Source organism: Siphateles boraxobius, unplaced genomic scaffold (assembly GCF_051911475.1).
Source record: "Siphateles boraxobius isolate OS27281-9 unplaced genomic scaffold, OSU_SipBor_1 63, whole genome shotgun sequence".
Taxonomy (NCBI): Eukaryota; Metazoa; Chordata; class Actinopteri; order Cypriniformes; family Leuciscidae; genus Siphateles; species Siphateles boraxobius.
The window spans coordinates 3,379,740-3,398,739 of NW_027509190.1; the positions used below are offsets into that span (position 1 = coordinate 3,379,740).

At 40.4% G+C, this 19,000-nt stretch overlaps 2 long non-coding RNA genes across 2 annotated transcripts; both read right to left on the reverse strand.

The window, feature by feature from the left end:
• Positions 1-3,583: 3,583 nt before the first annotated feature.
• LOC143719423 (uncharacterized) lies at positions 3,584-4,202 on the reverse strand. The gene is made up of 3 exons (XR_013196514.1): positions 4,145-4,202; positions 3,964-4,063; positions 3,584-3,669 (listed from the first exon to the last, which is right to left on the reverse strand). It is a non-coding gene; the product is annotated as an uncharacterized LOC143719423 (long non-coding RNA).
• Positions 4,203-11,822: 7,620 nt separating this feature from the next.
• LOC143719424 (uncharacterized) lies at positions 11,823-12,441 on the reverse strand. The gene is made up of 3 exons (XR_013196515.1): positions 12,384-12,441; positions 12,203-12,302; positions 11,823-11,908 (listed from the first exon to the last, which is right to left on the reverse strand). It is a non-coding gene; the product is annotated as an uncharacterized LOC143719424 (long non-coding RNA).
• Positions 12,442-19,000: the final 6,559 nt, after the last annotated feature.

A 19,000-nucleotide genomic window follows, 5' to 3' on the forward strand; every position in this document is an offset into this window, starting at 1 on the left:
GGCGCGCAAGCCGTCTTGCCTATGTCTGCATGCTGCTGCACAGCGTTTTACATTAATTCAAGGTTAAGGATAATTTTTGGCTTCAATATCTCGTGGAAAAGAGGTTTTCCACATAGCGTAAGATATTACGCAGTACGAGAGATACTCTCGTAAGAGAACTACTCTTACCACTCACTTATAATAACACAATTAACACATATTGCATCTCAAACATTTGTGGCATTTGAATGCAATTTACTCTGCCTCTGCTTATTTAAACATCTAAAAATATGTGAACTGTGAAGATGAGCTAATTGATAAAAACAAAAAGTCCTTTATTTCCAAGAGAAAATATGTATTTAAACAGCCCTTAAATCACAGAGCAAATAAATAAGTCACAGCTTGTTCTTGTGTTATAGCTAGCTACTGAAATCTACACTGTCACACTATATTTCACACACTGGTTAGCCAAATTGAACACACACATCTGCAAAAATCACTCTCAGTCTTCAGTCAAGAAAATAGCGTTTCATATTTAATGGCGGTATCCAAATAACAATTAAAAAAACAAAATGCTAACGTTCATTGCTTAACTTGGTTCGGACGGAACGACGTCCACGCGATGAAACCGGGGGTTCGGCGGCTGTGACTGGAGGAGGAGGGATGATCCTAGTGGCGCCGGATTGCGGCAGAGGATCAGGGGAGAGAAAGGATTCGTCATCAAACGGCTAGAGTTCGATTTCAGACATGTTGCAATTGGGCGGGGGCCAAATGCTGGAAAGCTGTCATAGAACAGCTGTAAAATCTGCTGTATACCTCCTGATGTTAGCTAATTGAGTTGACTGGATGAGCTCCTCCCATGACAATTAGGTTAATTATCTGAACGTGCCTCTCCCGAACTTTGTTAATAAAATATTAGCGAGTGAAAATCAGGGCTAAAATCAGGGCTGAAAACTTGTGTAATCGTGCATAAGACCTTGTCCATACTAATACGTTTTCGTTTGAAAACACTTTTTTTTCCTCCATTTTGGCCTTCAGTCCACACTGAGACGGTGTTTTTATAAATGAAAACTAAGCTTTTTGAAAAACGCTCTCCAAAGCGGATAAATTTGAAAACGCCATTTTGGCATTGTAGTGTGGACTGTCAAAACGGAGGTATTTGAAAACGATGACGCATGTTTAGTCATGTGACACATATTGTACCGGTATATATTCATGTTTATACCGGTATTGTGCATCTTATGTGCCATTCACTTTCACACTGTTGCTAAAATGTTACTTTCATATCACAGTTCTGCAAAGACCAAACATATGGTGACTGAGTGCAACCTGGTGAACTCAGTGAATGCTGATATATTTTGCTAAATAGCATTATCCTGCCAGAGGAATTGCGCGATAACTTTATCATTTATTTTTCCATTTGTATCATCTCATTGAGCTTTTGTGAGAATTCCATTTCCTGTCAACAACACAAAATGAACGAATCACTCTCTGAGACAACTCAGTGCTCCTGAGTCATATTAAAGATTCGTTTACAGTGAAAAAAATCACTCATGACCGACCCATCACTAACACTAGTGTGGAGGAGAAGCTTTTGGAAAACGTTAATGTGGGTGGACAGCGTTTTTATACGAAAACGCAGTTTTCAAATGTATCCGGATTAATGTAGACGTAGCCTTAGAGATGTATTGTGCATTGTTGGCGGCTTCATTGCACTTTGTGAGATCGTGATGAAATGACAGAGCGACAGCATTAGTGATTGTAAAGGGAGCAGTCTTGACTCGCATTCGAGGCTTCAGCCTATTTAATCCATTGAATAACACTATTATTTTTCATGCTGCTAAGAGAACCGACGCCAATTGCATGCTGTAAAGTTTCAGAAGTGACCTGGATTCACGCAGCACGGGATAGAAATATGACGCTAAAATAGTAACGCATTGAAGCAATGTAAAGGCACACTAAATTAATAGAAAAATATTTGTAGTATATATATTTTTTAAATTCTATTCCAAATATTGGCGAAAGTTATGACTTGTAAATAATAGGAATGTAACGACAAAATCTCACGATACAATAATACCTTGGTGTAAAGACCACGGTACGATCATTATTGCGATATTTAAAAAAAAAAAAGAAAGAGTGACAAATGAAGACTTGGAAAAAGGTGCCATATGTGTTTATTAAACAATGATTAAACATTACAATGATGTACAAATTAACCATGTAATTTCCTGACTCTTTTTTTTATCCTCATAACTTCTGCTTAGAAGGTATATACACACACATACAGAGAGAGAGAGAGAGAGAGAGAGAGAGAGAGAGAGAGAGAGAGAGAGAGAGAGAGACAAACACACAGAGAGACAGACAGACAGACACACAGACACACACACACACACACAGAGAGAGAGTGAGAGAGAGAGAGCGAGAGAGAGAGAGAGTGAGAGAGAGAGAGAAACACACACCGAGAGAGAGAGAGAGAGAGACAGACAAACAAACAAACAAACAAACACACACACACAGCGACAGACTGACGGACACACACGGGTTAATATTTGGGTGAACTCCCCTCATTACTGTCATAACGTTAGTTAACTCACTCTCATTACTGCAAAAAGATAAAACTGAATACAGCCCGCTATTTCCTTCATGCAAATTGCATATCCGTTTTCAACTGCTTTGTTTGTTTACATCGGTAGAATGACTGTAACATTAAGTCTCTCACAGTGAAACTCCTACCTGCTTCGCGCGCGTCTGGAGTAAACGCGTTTACTCTCATTCGCTTCTGCAGGACTTCAGTCAGAGTTTCAGCGACTGAAGTGAAAAACATTTGTAACAAGGGTCCTCAACGTAGGTTGGAGCAATGGACCAGTTTCTAGGTCAGTGGAGAACAGAATATTGGCAGTAACTGAATCACAGACATCAAGTAAGGAAAGTATTTGTAATTGTAAATTGAACAGTCATATACATAAAATGGAACAGAGTTTTAAACAGCAATGATAACAAAACCATAAAATTATACACAAATTATGAATTCTCTGTTGTCTTTGGGTTTTCTTATCTAATTCCTTTAAGATTTAAATTCCTTTTCTTTTTTTCTTAAAACAATTTAATAAATGTTATCTATTTGATCTCTGTTTACATATATCTTTAGTAAGACTTTTATTAGATTGTTCCGTATTTTTTTTGTTTTATTATTTTAGAGTTTAGGGTTCTAATTCTATTTTGCCTTTAGTGTTATAATTTCCTATACCGTGTTAGACAAACCAAATAATCTCTTAAACAAAGTAAAATGGTGTATAACCATAATTTGACCAACGGAAACTTCTTATCACACTGAAATGGTAAAAGGAAATTCAATATTTACATGTGACCCACATTCAATAAACAACACTCTTGTTTTAACTCTTTCTTTGAATTGTCTCTTGAATATTGTCCAGAAAAAAGAATCCTTTAAGAGATCCAGTGAGTAAATGCACAATCAGTTCAATCCTACCAGTTCGAAGAAGTGGTCCAAACAGAAAAAAAAAAGAAAAGTCCTCCTAATTGAAGAAGTTGATGTCTCTGGCGCAACGAAAACCTTGTGATACAGTAAAAGTGTCTTTTCCCCAGGCTCAGAAATCAGCATTCAATTTTGGTGGCTCGCCATCTCAAATCCATGAGAGAATTTTCCAATGAAGCAGTAAACCTGACCTGTTTTACCAAAACAGTGTCATTAACATTCGATATTATTTCTTTATAACTTTTCTGCTCTTTAAACAGTGTTTAAACATACATTTTCACTTTCATGACGAACATGTGATATCTCACAGGCATATTGACAATGTGCAAATTAATATTCATTCATAGCTAAGCAAAAATATATTACTCAACATTTCAAAAATCATATTAACATTCAGAAAATATGCAAATAGACTTCACAGCGTGCATAATATGCATAATAACATAAAATACATCCATTATAGAAAATACAACAAATAAACTCACCAAATCCCGAGTTTCACAGTTTTTTTTTTAAACACCCGCTTCAGATTCAAAGGAGCTTCACAATCGGCTAGAATCCGCACTTAAATCAGCAATCACCATTCTAAAATGATTTATCATCATCAACCACAAAGTATTATAAAGTTGCTTATAACCTTATTAAATGAATTTTAACAATATAAACCTTATTAATCCTTTCTGCATCACTCTCATCTCGTGTTCACCGCGTCTCTCATCTCGTGTTCAGCGCGTCTCTCGCATTTCCGTGTGTCATCCGCTGACGTCATACGCAACTCGTGTACACGTAATATATCACATGTTCGGTGCTAGACCATAATGCATATTATTTTTATTTATTTTTATTTAATTCACAATGGATATGAATAGATCGTTTCAACTTTTTTATTAAAAGTTTAGCTATTAGAATATGCAATTATATTATCCATTTATTAATTTTTTTAGTACCAAATTTAACATGGGTTACACCCTCCCTTCTTTAAATCCACGCAAGTCCCTTTGCGTTATGATGATGCCTTCTAATCAGTGTTAAGGCCTATTTCTTAGGGTGTTTAACCGATCTGGGTTGCTCTGTTAACGTTTCAATGAAAGCTGTGTTCAACCCTTGCAGAAGAGATTGAATAATAGATACCATGGGATTTCCCAACTCAGGGTAAGTCAATCTTTTGGATCTTTGTCTCACTCTTTTGGACTTCCTTAATCTACTTTCAGCTTCACATTCATCTGACTCTGTGTCTTCTTCAGGTGTTGCAGATTCAACTGGACCCAGTCTGTCTCCTTCCACTGGAATATGAAGTATGGATTTTTGATTTTGTTCTGTTTTAGTGTTAGTTTCATTCTCCATTCTGTAATTTGCAGGAGCATTCGGACTTTGTTGCTCTGTTTCAGACAGACATATTCTCTCTTCCAACATTTCCCTTTCAGGTATCACATCACTGTGCACTGAGGCTGGTCCAGAACAAGACTGAGTTTCAGGTAAGTATGCTGGTTCAGGTAAGTATTCTTCATGTGTACCTTCAATGATGTTGGCACTGGCAAGGTTTGAATCAGGTTGCATCTGGGTAACAGGTTCAACATTTCTGAAAGGAATTTTTCTTGATGTTCTCACAACGTCAAACTCCTTAACAAATCTCACTGGAGTGGTTTTGGAATTTGGCTCAATTTCTTGCACCAGATAATCATCGTCCTCTCCCTCATGATCCAGACATTGCTCTGAACTCTCTGGTTCTTCCTCATTTACTTCTCTCGGAACCGTTCTCCCTCTTTGTGACTTAAGTACCATTTTCTCTTCCTCCACAGAGGGTGACAAGAAACCACAAGGCAATAACAAGTCCCTGTGGAGCGTCCGCAAAGGTCCTTCCTTTCCTTCTGGTTTCACGGTGTAAACAGGAAGCTCACCAGCACGGTTCACCACAATGTATACTTCAGAGTCCCATTTATCAGCCAATTTGTGCTTCCCTCTGAGACGCACATTTCTGACAAGAATTCGATCACCCTCATCAAGTGAAGATTCTGTCACTCTTTTGTCATACCGTGTCTTGTTCCTTGCTGCAACCTTTGCTGCATTCTTTCTGGCAAGCTCATAACTCTCCTGCAAGTGTGTTTTCAAAGTTTTCACATACTGGGAATGGAACTCATTATGGCTGTTACTCACAGGTACTCTAAACGCGAGATCTATTGGCAACCTAGGCTGCCGGCCAAACATCAACTCATATGGAGTGAACCCTGTAGTTTCATGTTTAGTGCAATTATATGCATGCACAACAGGCTTCACAAAGTCTCTCCAATGGGTTTTGTCTTTGTTTCTCAGAGTACCCAGCATACTCAACAGCGTTCGGTTGAACCGTTCAACCGGGTTTCCCCTGGGATGATACGGTGTGGTTCGGACTTTACGAATACCGGCAATCTCACACAACTCTTTAATGGTCTTGCTCTCAAAATCAGGCCCTTGATCACTATGAAGCCTTTCAGGTATGCCATAGTGCACAATGAAGTTTTCCCAAAGGCTTTTTGCGACTGTCTTGGCCTTCTGATTTGATGTGGGGACCGCTACAGCGTACTTCGTGAAATAATCAGTTATCACCAAGATGTCCTTTGTATTGCTACGATCTGGTTCCAAAGATAGGAAATCCATACATACCAACTCTAGTGGCCTAGATACTTGAATATTCACTAATGGCGCTGCTCTCTCAGGTGGAGTCTTTCTGCACACGCACCGGTCGCATGTCTTGATCTTCACCTCCACATCTGTAGCCATCCTTGGCCAATAAAAACGGGCTCGAGCAAGATCAAGGGTTCTTTCCATACCCATATGGCCCATATTGTCATGCAGTTGCTCCATGACAATAGGCCTCAGATTCTTTGGGAGAACAAGCTGGTAAGTTGTATGTTCACCAACCACTCTTTTCCTATAAAGAATACCCTCCTTCAGCTCTAACTTTTTCCATTCTCGCAGATAAAATGGGAGTTCTGGTAATTCTTTCCTCAGTACAGGCAAAGACGGTTTCCCTGATTCCAGTTGGAAGATGACTTCCTGTATTGCTGGATCAGCTCTTTGTTTATCTTTCAGTTCTTCCTCTGTCATCTGAGGAACCACTGGAAATCCTTCAAAGCATTCATAAGTCTCAGGAATCGCCTCTGAACTCACAGAAAGGGACTCAATCAGAGGAATGTAATCACCGTCCGCAGCTGTGCGTACCAGATGTTTATCGTTGATAGCTTGGACTACATCAGTGGAGACCAAGACTGAATTCCCCTCCTCAGGTAAGTGGTGCAAAGTGAATTGACGTATGCGTTCCTGCTCCTTCTGTGATATCCTGTCGTTGGTAAGCATTCCATGAGGCCGTCTTGACAGTCCATCTGCATCTAGGTTACTCTTTCCCGGACGATATTGAAGAGTGAAAGAGAATGTGGACAAGGCAGAAAGCCATCTGTAACTTGTCGCGTCCAGTTTTGCAGATGTCAACACATAAGTTAACGGATTGCTATCTGTGACCACTTTGAAATTGCTTCCATACAGGTAATCAGAAAACTTCTCCGTGACTCCCCATTTCAGGGCCAAGAACTCGAGCTTATGAGCAGGGTAACGAGCCTCACTCCTTGAAAGCCCACGGCTGGCGAAAGCAATTGCTCGCAGTTCTCCCCCTTGCTGCTGGTAAAGTGCGACACCTAGCCCGGTTGTGCTAGCATCGGTGTGCAACTCGTATGGCAGTGTGGGGTCAGCAAATCCCAATACGGGTGCTGTGGTGAGTTTCTCTATGAGCGTGTCAAAAGCCTGTTGACAACTTTCTGTCCATCTTCCTCCAAAAGGCACTTTAGGACTCAGGTAGGACGTTATCTTGCTCTTGCCTTTACAGTTCTTGCGGAACGGTGGATATCCGACAGTCAAGTCATTTAGTGGCTTTGCGATCTTGGAGTAATCTCGGATGAAACGACGATAATAGCCAGAAAACCCCAAGAAGGAACGTAATTCTTTGAGAGTTTTAGGACTTGGCCAGGTTTTAATAGTTTCTATTTTTTGAGGATCGGTTTCCACGCCATTCTGTGACACAATATGTCCTAAATACCTAACAGATGTCTGGAGAAATTTACACTTCTCTACTGAAAGCTTCAATCCATACTCTTTCAAGCGATTTAGGACATGCAAAAGGCGGATTTCATGTTCTTCTAGTGTCTCAGAAAATATGATTAAATCATCCAAGAATACCAGAACTTCAGTGAGGTTAATATCGCCCATACACTTTTCCATAAGGCGCTGAAATGTACTGGGAGCATTCGTTATCCCCTGAGGCATTCGATTGAACTCCCAGAACCCAAGAGGACAAACAAAAGCGGTTTTGGGCTTATCCTTTTCCTCAACTTCAATCTGGTAATAGCCAGACTTAAGATCGAGCACTGAAAACCACTTAGATCCACGGAGTGCCGAAAAGGCTTCTTCAAGATTCGGCAGTGCATAAGCATCCTTTATGGTCTGTGTGTTCAATTTACGGTAGTCGATACACAGCCTCACATCGCCGTTCTTCTTTTTGACGACCACAATGGGTGACGAAAAGGATGATTCCGATTCCCGAATGATTCCAGCCTCAAGCAACTCTTCCAGATGTCGACGAACTGCTTCAAAGTCATCAGGATGTATGGGTCGGGCCCTGTGCTTAAAAGGAGTATTGTCATGTAGCTTGATGCTGTGCTTCACCTTGTCAGTTCGCCCCACATCGAAATCATGCATAGCAAAAACTTCTGACATGTCCCTTAACTTCTGGGAAATCCTCTCCTTCCATTCTTTGGTTAGTGGAGAGTCGCCGAAATCAAAGCAGAGTTCCTTAGTAGATCTCTCTTCTCCATTGGAAGACACGTCACCCTTCGGATTGCTCTTACTTGAAATTACTCTCTGTATGGCATGGACTTCCGCAATTACACTCTTTCCAGGAATGGTGATATCATGCTCAGTCTCATTTTTAAGCACTACAGAGACTTTACGAGATGGATGCTTGGGTAAGTCAAGAAGACAGCTTGCAACTAAAAGTCCTCCAGGAACAGAGGAATGAGAGGGGGGTTCCATGACTACCCACCTATCCGTCACTTGTCCTTTTACACTCACAACTCCCTCCATGACAAGATTCTGCCCTGCAGGTACGATAGTGGCATCAGCGGTGGGGAGTCTGACAACTCCTACATTACTGTTTACTCTCTGATTCCGTCGATATTCAATTGTTCTCACTACTGCCTTATAACCAAATGGAATGAATTTGCAGACAGTGTTATTGGCTTCAAGATGCTTCCCATATGCCAAGTCTAAAGTGTTGGTACCTATGAGCACTTTTGGCTGAGCAGTACCACTTGTATCAGGAATAACCAGCGCAAGCGTTGACACTTCTACAGTACTCCCAAGAAAATCCTCAGGGAACTCGACCCTCATTTCTACATACCCCAAATAGGGTACTACCTGTCCATTCGCAGCCTCCACTTCCAGCAGATTCTCCAAAGGGATTATAGTTAGCTCAGGCAGAGTTTGCTCATGATAGGATTTTGAGATTGTCGTCACTTGCGACCCTGTGTCCAGGAGGCAGGAACATAGTTTCCCTTCTATGTACACTTGAGCTGTACACTTGGCCCCTATCAGCCCCTTTGGGAGGCTGGCCAACGGACCTCTGCTGTCGGAAAACTCTGAACTACCCCTTCTTCCTGTGGATCTTTTGAGACTAGTTTTGAATATGGTAGCCCTTGTACGTCTCGCTACAGGGGCTAATTCCAGTTTAAAGACTCTGAGGCCCCTTGGCACTGTTGGCGGTCCCACAGACTCTGCCGTTCCCTCAGCTGCTTCCGTTTCTCATTCACTAAAGATGGGTTTGGATCGTTCTCGCAACCAGACACAATATGTCCATCTTCGCCACAGCGGAAACAATAACCTGGCTCAGGTCTATCTAGGGACTTTGGGACAACAGCTGAAACAGTGGGCTTAAAGTAAGCCTGTTTGGTCTCACGGTCTTTTTGCTTTTGAGGCTTTTGGGATCCAAGCTTTGTGAACTGACTCTGAAGTTCTGCAATCTGTTTCTTCAAGTGGAGCACATCATCACTCTCCGTCTGTTTTGCTTTCTGCTTACTGAGCTGATTTTGAAGTTTTGTAACTTGCCGTCTTAGTTCTGCAATCTCTCTCCCCTCTGATGCCGCACCATTATCCAAGTCAAAAGAGCTTGTGGATACAACATTTGAGCTGACTTTATGTCGATGCACATTCAGATGCTGACGCATACGGCTCTCTTTGGCGGAATGTCGATTTTCTTCACTGCGCAACTGCAGAAGCAGTTCAGAAAATGAAGGTGGACTCTCTCGTTTAGCCTCGAGCTGGAGGTTTGTTATCAACGTGTCATTCCAACAGCCTCGACAGAATTGTTTCAAGAGCTGTTTATCAGCCTCAGCATTGGAAACGGCACCTCTTTTTATTGCTTTTAAGAGAGCTGCTTGTAAACGCTGTAGGTACAAGGAAGGCTTTTCACCTGTATTTTGCAATGGGTTCAAGAATCTAGCAAAAAGATCATCTCCGTCCTCAACTGCATCAAAAGCGGAATCCAGAATATCAAGGTACGCATTAGGTAGAGCTGTGGCCCCCAGATGCCTCACAATTTCCGATGCTGGAGGTAATAAACTGTCTAATATTTTCCTGGATCGGTGCAAATCGGAAAAAGAAGGATCTTGGAGAATCAGTCCAACACTCCCTCTCCAGGCATCATAATCAACTTCAGTGGTTGGACGTGGAATTTTCCCAGAGAACACTCTAAGTCTGAAAGGTGCATGCATGTGGGAAGTTCCCTCATTCTTTATTAGATGTTCGACTACCACACGCTGGATCTCAGGTGGATTTACATCAGCCACATCGAAAGCTGCCATTTTCTTTTCAAAGACCACTGAACGTACGGTCTCCGGGCTTTGACACCCTTCTGCACTTTTCCCTTCCTTGAATGAGGTAAGAGGATCATGTGTGGGAGTGCCAGTCCCCAAGGAAAGCTTTAGTAAGTTCTCATCTGTTGCGATTTCAGCACATGACGTAGTGGCTTGAGATAACTGTTCTTGCAGAAGTTCCTCAAAAGTCTTTCCACTAATTGTAGCTAATTTCTGCAGCTCAGCAAAGTAACAGGCGGTAGCTTGCTTGGTTGCTGCTGGCAAGTAGGCACTTGACAAGAGTGATATGACATAAGAGACATTATGAGAGCTTCTGAAAGTGTAAGGTAACACTGGCTCAAGAGTTACAAGGGCAGAACAGCTTTCATATTCTACAATAACGTCTCTGTGAAAAGGCGACTTTGGGTCATCTACTCTCAGATGTCTACTAACGTGTCCGTGCTTATTTAGAAACTCAACCAAGTCTTCGTCACACTCTGTGTCAGTCAACCCACGAACTATCACGGAGTTTGCAACTTTAACATTCTCAGTTTCAACAATATCCATGTTTCTAAGGACTGACGTGATCTCAAATTTGTATAATCGGATTTCTCTTCTTTTTTTTTTTTTTTTAGGAACCCATTCAGGATATATTTACTACCACTGTTCTCCTGGCTGGCTCGCCAAGGTTTATGTAACAAGGGCCCTCAACGTAGGTTGGAGCAATGGACCAGTTTCTAGGTCAGTGGAGAACAGAATATTGGCAGTAACTGAATCACAGACATCAAGTAAGGAAAGTATTTGTAATTGTAAATTGAACAGTCATATACATAAAATGGAACAGAGTTTTAAACAGCAATGATAACAAAACCATAAAATTATACACAAATTATGAATTCTCTGTTGTCTTTGGGTTTTCTTATCTAATTCCTTTAAGATTTAAATTCCTTTTCTTTTTTTCTTAAAACAATTTAATAAATGTTATCTATTTGATCTCTGTTTACATATATCTTTAGTAAGACTTTTATTAGATTGTTCCGTATTTTTTTTGTTTTATTATTTTAGAGTTTAGGGTTCTAATTCTATTTTGCCTTTAGTGTTATAATTTCCTATACCGTGTTAGACAAACCAAATAATCTCTTAAACAAAGTAAAATGGTGTATAACCATAATTTGACCAACGGAAACTTCTTATCACACTGAAATGGTAAAAGGAAATTCAATATTTACATGTGACCCACATTCAATAAACAACACTCTTGTTTTAACTCTTTCTTTGAATTGTCTCTTGAATATTGTCCAGAAAAAAGAATCCTTTAAGAGATCCAGTGAGTAAATGCACAATCAGTTCAATCCTACCAGTTCGAAGAAGTGGTCCAAACAGAAAAAAAAAAGAAAAGTCCTCCTAATTGAAGAAGTTGATGTCTCTGGCGCAACGAAAACCTTGTGATACAGTAAAAGTGTCTTTTCCCCAGGCTCAGAAATCAGCATTCAATTTTGGTGGCTCGCCATCTCAAATCCATGAGAGAATTTTCCAATGAAGCAGTAAACCTGACCTGTTTTACCAAAACAGTGTCATTAACATTCGATATTATTTCTTTATAACTTTTCTGCTCTTTAAACAGTGTTTAAACATACATTTTCACTTTCATGACGAACATGTGATATCTCACAGGCATATTGACAATGTGCAAATTAATATTCATTCATAGCTAAGCAAAAATATATTACTCAACATTTCAAAAATCATATTAACATTCAGAAAATATGCAAATAGACTTCACAGCGTGCATAATATGCATAATAACATAAAATACATCCATTATAGAAAATAAAACAAATAAACTCACCAAATCCCGAGTTTCACAGTTTTTTTTTTAAACACCCGCTTCAGATTCAAAGGAGCTTCACAATCGGCTAGAATCCGCACTTAAATCAGCAATCACCATTCTAAAATGATTTATCATCATCAACCACAAAGTATTATAAAGTTGCTTATAACCTTATTAAATGAATTTTAACAATATAAACCTTATTAATCCTTTCTGCATCACTCTCATCTCGTGTTCACCGCGTCTCTCATCTCGTGTTCAGCGCGTCTCTCGCATTTCCGTGTGTCATCCGCTGACTTCATACGCAACTCGTGTACACGTAATATATCACATGTTCGGTGCTAGACCATAATGCATATTATTTTTATTTATTTTTATTTAATTCACAATGGATATGAATAGATCGTTTCAACTTTTTTATTAAAAGTTTAGCTATTAGAATATGCAATTATATTATCCATTTATTAATTTTTTTAGTACCAAATTTAACATGGGTTACACCTTCACAATGTACTTTGTACGACCAAAAAGTACGACCGCGCGAGACTCAATAGCATTCGTGCCGATGTCATAATGGGATAGTTAGAATAAAACCCTTTCAAACCCTGCACTCACTGTGCGGGGTTAATGCAGGAATCCTGCAAGACAGAATGAAAATCCTACAGAACAGGATATTGCTGAGCAGGGGCGTTGCTAGGGTCTTGATACATTGGGGGCTTAGCCCAGTCCGCACCACCCACCCCCGCTTTTGGTAACTAAGCTACTCAGAGGCACATAATAATAAGCAATAATATCATCAATGGAGGGTGTGGGGGACCTCCCCTAGGGAACGTTGGGCATTAAATACTTCATTTCCTGCATTCTGTGCATTTTTTGTAGCATTTTAAATGATATGTAAAAAGATAGAATGCTTTATTTGTAGAATTGTAACAGCTATTCACAGAAACACAAATAAATAATACATGAATATGAAATATTTAAAAAAATTAATATAAAACTATATATATATATATATATATATATACTGTGTATATAGATATTTATCTATCTATATTTATCTATATCTATTTATACACACACACACACACACACACACACACACACACACACACACACACACACACACACACACACACGCACACACACACACACACACATCACTCCAACAGTCTGCTTGTATAAGTCTGGAAAAGGAACTATAGCAGGCATGAAAACGGGCCAGGGGTGAAAAAGGTGAGAAGGATATTACCCCTCTAGCTAAGCTAAGCCTATGTCAACAGAGCTCCTGGGTAACTTAGATATAGCCTACCAGAAATTATTAGGGATGTCCCGATACCATTTTTTCTGAACCGATCCAATCCGATACCAAAAATTTTGAGTATCGACCGATACCGATCGGATACCAGCGCAGTTTTTTTTTTTAAAATCAAGTAGAATTTCTATAACTCTGTGTGTTGAACTGATAATCACTCTTTTGTGTTAAACACCATCCACTTAATACAGACAACTTCATTATAAATAAAAACAACAAATCAAAAAAAATATGATCATTACCTTTGACAAAAATTATATTATAAACTAGATTAGTGGATAACTCAGTAAAATTTAGTCTAGAAAAAACAATAATTGTATAAAATATGAACATTTAGTGAAAAACATTATTTAGTGGGGAACAAAGAGACAATAAGTGTAGCACTAAATCTGGTAAAACGTTACACATTGCTCTTTGTATTGTTGTAAAATACATGATAAACAAGATAAAAATCAGAAAGATCAATTATTATGTATAGTCTACTATAAAATTAAGACATTATTTAAATGTATTGCACAGCTGTTTAATGAGGCAGCAACATATGATAGATAGGACAGAACAGAACAAAAAAGGCTATTAATAATCTTTCATTGCGCAAAAGTATTATATGATTATGAAATACTCCAATACAGTGCGGCACACAGCGCTTATGCGCATCCCGCAACCAACAACCGCTGCGTCACGAACCACCGCAAACATCCAATAGAAAAATTCAACTGCAGTAGCCACCGTTCAACCTGAAGAGGGCAGCACGCAGACGTTTCTACACCATATATTGTAGAATTAAAACACTTTAAACCAAAAAGTCAAAAAATTTACTGGAATCAATGAACAGCATTTATGAAGCTCCATTCTTACAGATCATTAACTTTAAAAAGTTGTTTTAGTGTTTAGTTACCCTTTAACCAATGGCTCTTTCAGGTTCTCTCTCTCTCTCTCTCCTCTGGTGCGCACTCTAAATGCAAGCATATTATTGTAACCACAGTAACTTTGATCTGCTTGAACACATTTTAATCGTCTTTAATACATGATTCCGAAGGATAGATTAAAAGACCCGTTCGTTTTTTTAAATAAATACAAATTTATTTAAAAAAAATAAATAATTATCAATAAATAAATTTTTTTGAGATCCGGGGCTATAAAAAAAACATCCGGGACTGAAGCCCAGAATGCCCATGTCTAAGACGCGCCTGTTGCTGAGTCCTGTAGGTTTGTCCACATACTGTCCTGTAGGATTGATAACATCCCACAGAAATTATAAGCCCTGCAAGATTCAGAATGTAGATTGATTTATTGATTGGTTGGTTTATTAAATAAATAAACTAATCACAAACTTAAGGATATAAAACATTTATTACCTAACTACACTAACTTACTAGCTAGCTATCATATATCCCAGCTAACACAGTTACGTTGTGAAGACGTAACAGGACCGGCCCATATTCGTCGTAACGACGTGCCAAATAAAGTTCCAGCACGTAACTTTGTGATTCCTGTATTCGTCGTGGCAACGTTATTGTGGTACGTCAGCAAGAACGTGATGAGTAGGCCCTACGTCTCAATTGCCTAACTGGTATGTTCTGAGGAGGTAACATCAAAGGACCGTTTTAGTCGTAACAACGACCAAAATACCACGTAAAAACAACAAAAAAAAACACTGCATACATTTAATCAGCATTTATTCAGTGTTACCTGTACTATTGTGTGTATGCACCGCATGCATCAATGTGTCACACACATGTGTGCCTCGAGAATCAATCAACTAGAAAACATTTATATCATTTAATAATCAGCAGTTAGTTAATGACATTCTCCACCTCAAGATAATAAATAATTAACATATAATTTTAAACATATATATATATTAAATGTTAACAAGTTATTGAGAAGTGAAAATTTGGCATATACATTAATTTTAATTAATTTGATCTTACTTTAAGGAAGAAAATATGAAAATTTCAACAACAAAAAAATCAAAAAGTCTTATTTGTTTTCCAAAAGTAGGAGTGTTTCATCATCTTCATCATGCTGCTGCACACATTTTCTCTGGTCTTTCTGCTGCAAAATGAAAAGTAGCCTATTTCAGTTTTATACAATTAATTGCACATAATTTTTTTCATTTGACTTTTACGTTTGTTGAAATTAAATGTTAGATTCAGCTGGTCAATATAATTTATTTAAAATATGATGGTTTCATTATATTAATCATGTAAGATAACTATAAATATACTATAAATCCAGTAATTGTATTTACTAAATGGTTAAAATGCAGGAAACAAATAAATGCAATAGTGAGTTTATTAGGATTAGTGGATTACAAAATCGGATATAGGGATTACGTGAGAACCAGTTCTCTTCACACTTCATGACAGTAGGTGGCGACATGCACCTATTGATGTTGGTTCGCAACCCGCCATTACACCAAATGAAGAAGGACGGTTGTTCGGCAGTTGTTGAACGATATAAGAAAAAACTCCAGCTGCGCTCTATGTGAGTAACCATGAATTATATTTTTCATTTTGATATTTTATTTGTTGTTAGGATTGTCAGATGTCAACTATATGTAAATTATGACGAGGTGAGATGCGCTAATCATGTTAGCTTATAGCACGAGATCCAAACTTTTGTTTTACCTAAATTACCGTTAATTAGATTCGAATGAGCGGAATTGGAATAATTAAAATTCAAACCTACCCCAAGCCTAACTGACCTAAACGACAGACTGTGAAATGCTCCACTCACATGTACAGTCAGATGTTCTTTGTTTGTGCAACTTTAAGTAAATCAAACCAGTGACTAAACGGTCAACTTCACATTGTTTCTACTTTTAGTAAAAGAAAAGTACTAAGTGAACTGAACATTGTCAGGATACAGGCAAGGAGACAGAGGTAAGTGAATCCAAACACAGCTTTATTGAACGTGACACAAGTGCATAGGTGAGTATTCTCAGAGTTCAGGTGCAGATGCGGTGAGGGTCTCTACGTGCGGGGCAGATAACAGGTGAGCAGGTCCTCTTCAGGTTAATTGGATGTCAAGCGGTCACAGATCATTCATACTTGTCTTTTCTCTTTCAGGTGTCGTCGTGGATGAGACAACTCGGCGTGAACACAGGGACTCAGGAAAATACAGGATTCTAGGGAACAGGGATCCAGACAGGAAATGCAGGAAACCAGGACTCGGGTAGGATGTCTGAAGACAGTGGAACAGGAATGCAGAGGTCAGTAATACACAGGTGAGTATACGTTACTTGGTCGGCGATGACGAGGAGATAGACTTTGGTAGACAGCGGGAAATGGTCTGTTCCTGTTGGAGGCTTGACGGTGAATGAAGCTGTGGTGAGTGTTTTTATTCAGAGGCTATTGATTGTGAACAGGTGCAGGTGATTAGAATTCTGGTGAGAGTGATCGTTGTGTTGTGAAGGGTGTGGTGTCTGATTGGTTCCTGACATTACCCCCCCCCCCCCCCTCCAGAGTCCGCGCCAGCGGATCTTGGACCCCGACGTTGTGGTGGTCTACCTCTGGGCCGTGGTGCAGGTTTGTCAGGTTATTGAGCGTGAAATTCTCGGAGCAGATTGGGATCAAGGACGTCGTTCCGGGGTACCCAACATCTTTCTTCAGGTCCATACCCCTCCCAATCTATCAGATATTCAATCCGAACACCTCGACGTCGGGAGTCCAATATTTCCTTTATCAAATAGATGGGTTCTGGTTCAATAGGCGGTATCGGGGGGTTATCCTCAGGGATTGGTTCCGTGGCTGAGTTGGGTACAGGTGGGTGGTGAGGTTTCAGGAGGGAGACGTGAAACGTGGGATGGATTCGATGTTCTGGAGGTAGGCGGAGTTGGTAGGTGACTGGGTTTACTTGTCTTACGATGGGGAAAGCTCCGATGTATCTGGGGTTGAGTTTGCGGCAAGGTTGACGTAGACGGATGTCTTTAGTGGAGACTTACTTACTGTCCGGGTTGATATTCAGGAGTCTGACGGCGGTGAGCATCTGCAAAATGCCGTTGGCGATTCACTGCTTGCTGAAGGTGATGATGGGCTTGATTCCACACTCCTTCGCTTTCTTGAAACCACTTGTTTACTGCTGGTACTTCTGAGGGTTCGCCGGACCATGGAAACAATGGAGGTTGGTAACCCAACACACACTGGAAAGGAGTTAGTTGCGTGGATGACTGTCTGAGGGAATTTTGTGCGTACTCTGCCCAGATGAGATAACGACTCCAGATGTTTTGGTTGGAGTGGCAGAAGGTACGCAGGAAACGTCCTACATCTTGGATTTTCCGTTCGGTTCGGCCATTTGTTTGTGGATGGTACCCTGATGACAGGCTTACGGTCACGTTCATGAGAGTGAAAAAAGCTCGCCAAACTCGGGAGATAAATTGGGGTCCCCTGTCAGACACGATGTCCTCTGGGATGCCGTAGTTCCGAAACACATGCTCCATCAGAAGTTCAGCAGTGACAAAGGCCGTAGGGAGTCCCTTCAGAGGGATTAGTCTGCATGCTTTGGAGAACCGATCGATGGCGACAAGGATACAGGTGTTTCCATCGGATGCTGGTAGATCCGTAACGAAATCTACCCCAATGTGGGACCAGGGCCTATGTGGGACTGGGAGCGGTACTAATTTACCCACAGGGAGATTCCTGGGGACTTTGGACATGGCACATGGGATACAACCCTGTATAAACGTGGTGATGTCTTGCTGCATATTGGGCCACCAGTACTTGAGTTGGAAAGTTGTGGACGTTTTGATTATGCCAGGATGACCTGTGCCTACGGAGGAGTGTGCTGAAGCAATGAGAGAGTTTCGGAAGTCCTCTGGGACGTAAATCTTCTCGGGGGGACATCCTGGAACTCGAGGTTGTTGTCGGGACAGCTCCAATAATTGCTCGTTGATCTCCCACTGGATGGGGTTGACAAACAACTTCTCAGGCAGGATGGCCTCAGGTTCCTCCCTCGGGATCTCTGGGGCATGGATGCATGAGAGGGCATCCGCTCTAGTATTTTTGGAGCCTGGGCGATATGAAATCTTGAAATGGAACCGGGTGAAAAACAATGCCCATCGGGCCTGACGTGGATTCAGTCTTTTCGCATCTCTCAAGTACTGAAGATTCTTATGATCCGTTAGTACTAGGAATGGATGTTTCGCCCCCTCTAACCAATGCCTCCATTCCTCCAAGGCAAGATTCACAGCCAAAAGCTCCCGGTTTCCAATGTCGTAGTTGATCTCTGCCGTAGATAATTTCTTGGAAAAGAACGCGCAAGGTATGGTCTTGGAGGGTGAACCCGAGTACTGGTACAGAATTCCTCCCACCCCGGTAGTGGAGGCATCTACCTCCACCACAAATACCTTCTCTGGATCTGGATGGTGGAGCAAGGGTGCAGTGGTGAAAGCGGCATTGAGGGAGTTAAAACCACGCTCTGCTTCTGGGGTCCAAAGTAACACCTTCGGTTTTCCCTTTAACAGGGAGGTCAGAGGAGCTGTCAAGAAATTGTATCGGTGT